This window comes from Gorilla gorilla, chromosome 13 (genome assembly GCF_029281585.2).
Source record: "Gorilla gorilla gorilla isolate KB3781 chromosome 13, NHGRI_mGorGor1-v2.1_pri, whole genome shotgun sequence".
In the NCBI taxonomy this organism is placed as follows: domain Eukaryota; kingdom Metazoa; phylum Chordata; class Mammalia; order Primates; family Hominidae; genus Gorilla; species Gorilla gorilla.
The window spans coordinates 125,673,111-125,678,548 of NC_073237.2; the positions used below are offsets into that span (position 1 = coordinate 125,673,111).

General features: G+C 55.7%; 1 long non-coding RNA gene across 1 annotated transcript; it reads left to right on the plus strand.

The window, feature by feature from the left end:
• Positions 1-231: 231 nt before the first annotated feature.
• LOC109028280 (uncharacterized) lies at positions 232-5,160 on the plus strand. Its single transcript, XR_002007293.3, has 3 exons — positions 232-508; positions 746-874; positions 3,348-5,160. It is a non-coding gene; the product is annotated as an uncharacterized lncRNA (long non-coding RNA).
• Positions 5,161-5,438: the final 278 nt, after the last annotated feature.

Genomic DNA, 5,438 nt, shown 5'->3' on the forward strand with positions numbered 1-5,438 from the left:
TAGTTTTTTTTTCCACCTAACAGTAGTCACATAAAGTTCCCTTATGGATGCATTTACCTAAGTAATAGCAGTGAATGCTTTTAAAGAAAAATAGAGAGCAAATAACAGAATAAGGTGCCACTGGAAGGGCCGGGTCAAGAGGAGGGGGTGGACGGACCTGTGGGTGGCACTGGCTTTTCGTAACTCAGGAATCAGGAAGTGTAGTTGACACTTGTTTTGTTACGTTTGTTCCAATGGAAAAGGAAGCTGTGGGTGGAGACACATCTGATGGGAGGGATTTGGATCCTGCCAGCTCGTCCCTGCAACCCCCTACTCCGGTCCCCTCAAACCTGTCCATGGCTGGCAGCCCTGTGATACCTCGCCACATTCTGCAACAGAATCCGAGATAGAGGTAGAAGTGGGGGAGTACGTTGTGGCTGTCAGGGCAGCTTTCTGTAAAATGCTGCCTGGAGGAGCATGTGATTCCAGACCCTCCTCTCTGCAACGAAAGTGAGGTTGACACCTACAGGTATGATTGTAACACGACTTTTAGCTCAGGTGAGCGCAGCCTTCCTCTCCTGGAGCTCTGGCTCATCCTGCCCTGAGCTCCCCAGTCCAAGGCTCTCCGGGTACCTTGGGCAGCCTCCCTTGCAGGGCGGTGGGATTGGACCAGCTGCTCCTGGCTGCTGGTCCGTTCCAAGCTGGAAGGGCCTAGGTGCGGAGCAATGACCGGCAGGCCGAGCTCCCTCCCTCCCTCTCGTTGCAGGCCTGGGGCCTCCTGGCCCACTGAGCAGAACACACAGAAGCTGGGCCCACCCCTGCCCTCCCCACAAAGGGTCACGGGAGCCACCGCCTGACTTTGAAGCCCACTAACTTGTGGCTGACAAGAGAAAAGGTATTTGGAATTAAGTGAAGGGCGGGAGGCAGGGGCGGGCTAGGCCTTGGGGTCACATAGCTGCAGGCACCTTGACTGCAGCTGCCATTGGCCCCAGTCCCTTACTTTCTAGGGTTCTGCAGTGGGCCAGAGAAGAGACTATTATTATTATTTCATAACATTTCATCCTGGCTTATTTCTAGCCCCTCAAACGGTGTCCGCACAGGGTTGAACTGCCAAGGGCTCCCAGACCCCTGCTGCCAAGGGGCCGCTGGCTTGTGGTGGCTCTGGGGAGGCAGTGGCGCCCGTCACTGGCACTGGGGAATCTTGTCTGACTTCCCTTTTCCTCCATCTCCTCCCCAGGGCCCGGCTTTTCCTGTGCCCTTCATTTTCCTCCCCCTGTTCTGGGACTTGTTGGTGTCCCCAGAGCAAATTCTTGGGGAGCCATGCCCAGCCAGTCTAGGGGGCACTCAGGGGCTTGCATTTTGTCAGGCTCCCTCGTGGTCTGGTGTGGGTACTCTGGGGACCACATTTGGAGAACCTGGGCCCCCCAGTTGTTGACTAGCAGACGAGGGCCTGTACTTAGGGGCCATTGTCCAGTGTTTAGTGCAGAGTGACTGGAGAAATGGGAGGACCAGACCCTGTGATGGGAGTGAGGGTGGGGGGCACAAGAGGGGCTGCCACCCTCCAGGATCTCCTGGTTCACACCAGTGCCTGCAAGAGGCCCCTGGGGCCTCGTGAAAGCGCAGGTGGCTGGTCGCATCCCAGGGGTTCTGATTCCCAGGACTGGCCAGGCCAGAGAATCTGAATTTCTGACAAGTTCCTGGGCAAGGCCAATGCTGCTGGCCAGGAGGACCACACTTTGCGAACCACAGGTGGACACCGGCAGCCGCAGACCCGGCTAGGACCAGGGCAGAGGCCACGCCCTCCCCATTCCTCCGGAGCTGCCTCGGCCCTTGGAGGAATGAGCAGGACCTAAACAGGAAGCACGTGATGATATTGACGTGGCATCTGCATGGGAGCACTGCTGCCTGTCCACACTGAGCGCAGCTTCCGGGACCACCCGCAACACACACAGCCCTGCAAGGCGGGAGCTCATGTGCCCCTCACGTTACAGGCGAGAAAGCTGAGGCTCAGAGAGGGCAAGTGACCTGCATAAGGTCACACAGCCAGCGAGTCAGGGAACGGGTGGCCAAACCCAGACCTGCCCAGTTTCATGTTCGCGCCGTGAGGGGTCCAGCGGCTGTGGTGTCACTTCTGGTTACCTAGTGCCCGTCATTTAGAGGGGAAAGATGTGGAGAAACGAGCGTGTGTGGCAGGAAGGGACTGGGGGAGAGAAAAGGGCCCAGGAATCAGGTGTGCGTGTGGCGTTGAAAGGAGCAACAACCCAAAGTCACGCTCAAGGTCATGCTTAAGGTCATGCTCAAGGTCATGCTTAAGGTCACGGGTTCACCCCAGGGATCCCACCCTCACTGGAGCTGAAGCAGGCCCCTCCCCCAGGCTTCAGGGGTCTCCTGTGGCCAGGTGATCCCCTCCCCGTCAGCACCCCAGGGCACACAATGACACCTGATATTCCACTAAACAGGACACTTCAGGGTGGAGGTGGGGCAGGGGGGTGGTGGGAGGCCGCAGTACTCAGCCTTTGCTCCCATGGGCCCAGCACCCCTGGGTGGACCTAGAGAGGCTCTGGGCACCCAGGTCTCAGATCTGGCCTCAGAGCAGAGCTTTGGGCACCTCTTCCTCCACATCCACACCTGCTCCGTGCACACCCGCCCCGGGTCCTGGGTCTGGCAGCATCTTGGGCTGACTGTGGAGGGCCTTTGCTGGGCTTGGCAGGTGGGCAGCAGGATGGGTAACTGCAGAGAAGAGGGAAGGGGGTGGTCTGAGGGCAGGGGTGGCCTGAGGGCAGGGGGTGGCCTGAGGGTGGCCGGAGGAGTTCAGGAAGAGCACTGGAGCACGAGTCTCCTTTGGGGGACTCACCTTCTCTTTCTGTAAAGGGAAGGGACGGGGCTGGGTATCCTGAGGGGCACTGGTTGGTCTTATCGGGTGGGGACACGGTGGGAAGGGGCCTGGCCTGCTCTGGTCTCCAGCCTGTGTCCCAAACCCACCTCCCCTTGGAAGAGGTCCCAGGAGTCGCCAGCACCCGGTTCTGGCTGGGCTGAGAGAGGCTGTGTCTGCTGCACCTGGAGTTGCAGGGCCAGCCACGGTCTGCGCACGTGGACCCCTTGAAGCGCAGAGGCTGACGCATGGCGAGTGCTCGTTAAACGTCACCTGCATGTGATTATTAGTAATAAAATGTCTTAGAAGCTGGAGGGACTGAGAAGGGCCTTCTAAGCATGACAGATGTCTGTCTAGGTTGGGGTCCTTTTCATCAGGAGGGACCTGGGAGCCAGGTACCCTCTGCTCACAGGTAGTAATGCAAGAGGCCTTGTATTTTCTCTTCCTTTCCAGGCACTGAGGGCTCGCCACAACCCCCTGTGTATTTATCTTACAGGATGTGCCCCTGTGATCATGTGAAAGCATCAGCCAGGGGTCCAAGAACTTCCCTCAGGAGCCTCACACTCCCAGCGTGGCACCTAGCAGGGAACAGATTCTCTCCAAACCTTCGTGAATGAATGAAGGATGACGTCACTAGAATCCATCCCTGTTTTATTTTTTATTTTTATTTTTTGAGACAGAGTCTCGCTCTGTTGCCCAGGCTGGAGTGTGGTGGCACAATCTCAGCTCACTACAACCTCCGCCTCCCCGGTTCAAGTGATTCTCCTGCCTCAACCTTCTGAGTAGCTGGGACTACAGGCACCCATCACCACGCCTGGCTAATTTTTGTGTGTGTTTAGTACAGACGGGGTTTCACCACGTTGGCCAGACTGGTCTTGAACTCCTGACCTCAGGTGATCCGCCTGCCTCGGCCTCCCAAAGTGTTGGGATTACAGGCGTGAGCCACCACGCCCATGCCCATCCCCATTTTATAGACAAGGATACCAAGGCTCAGAGAGGGGAAGCCACTTGCCAAGGACGCACAGGAGGACACCAGTGAGCAGGACCTCTGGTCTGTCTGGGAGGCCACTGGACCTCTTCCCAGAGTCTCTGCTTGGTAAGCCAGGATTTTACACCCGCCTTGGGCCCAGTGGGCTGAGAGGACATGGGCTGGGGTGTCGGAAGCTGCAGAGCTGATCCCTCCTGCTTGGCTGGAGGCTTGCAGACCCGGCAGGCAGACTCGGGAGGCAGCGGGCGACTTGAAAATGCACTCCCTACCACAGGCTCAAGAGTGATGGCGCCTGTCAGGGACCGGGAGGCAGGGCCTGTCTTTTCCTGTTGTTTTATTGCCTTCAAAGTCTGGACCAAGTGGTTTCTGGATGGAGTCACAGTAACCTCACGTCTATTCAAGCAATTCGTTCATTGCTTCATTTAGTAAAATACCCACAAAGCAAGGAAGAACACCTTGGCGGTGCCTCTGATCCCCCCATTTGTCTGCAAATCGGAAAAGCATGATTCCATCGATCTCCTGTTTATTGAGCGCCTACTACATGCTAGGTCGGATGGTCTAGTTCAACCCCCCCCAACCCCACAGCTGCTGTCTGTTTCGTATCTTGTATTTTTCACCTGACAGTTTATCGTGTGCTTTTTCTCGGGTACCAAAGGCCCTCGTAAGAGATGGTGTCTGGAGAATGGGTATCTCAGGGGCCTACCACCTGGCTTACCTCCTCCCAAATCAGGGCTCCTCTGCACCACCTCCTCTCTGTCCAGCTCCTCCTTCAGGGCCTGGCTCAATTCTACCTCCTCCACAAAGCCCTCCATTCCCTCCCCTCCTGGTCAGTGTTGTCTCTTTTGCAGCCACTAGCTCTCTGCCTTGCCTCACCCGGGTCTCCTGTCCCTCTCCTTCTCTCTCATGGAGTGATGCCTTTTTTCTTCCTCTACACACATCAGGTCTGAGCTCAAAGTCACCTTGTCAAAGGCCCTCCCAGGACCACCCTGTGTGATTATCCTGTGGGCTTGTTCCTGTGTTTGTCCCTGAGCCCACAGGGTCTGGTTGTTCAGTAGAAGGACTCCTGCAGAAGGTGCTGGATAAACACTGGAAGATCTAGAAATAAAAATAAAAGAAAGACTGGGCGCGGTGGCTCAGGCCTGTAATCCCAACACTTTGGGAGGCCGAGGTGGGCGGATCACCTGAGGTCAGGAGTTCGAGACTAACCTGGCCAACATGGCGAAACCCCATCTCTACTAACAATACAAAAATTAGCCAGGCATGGTGGCATGTGCCTGTAATCCCAGCTACTCAGGAGGCTGAGGCAGGAGAATCGCTTGAACCCGGCAGGCAGAGGTTGCAGTGAGCTGAGATCGCGCCACCGCACTCTAGCCTGGGCGAAAGAGTGAGACTGTATCTCAAAAATAATAAAATAAAATAAAATAAAGCACACTCAGTTAAATATGAATGTCAGATAAGTACCAAATAACTTGTGAGTATAAATGTATCCCAAATATGGAATGGAATACACATACTAAAAATTTTTTTTTATTATCTCAAATTCAGATGACACTCAGCATCTTGAATTTAATCTGGCAACTCCACCTCCTCCTACCCTCT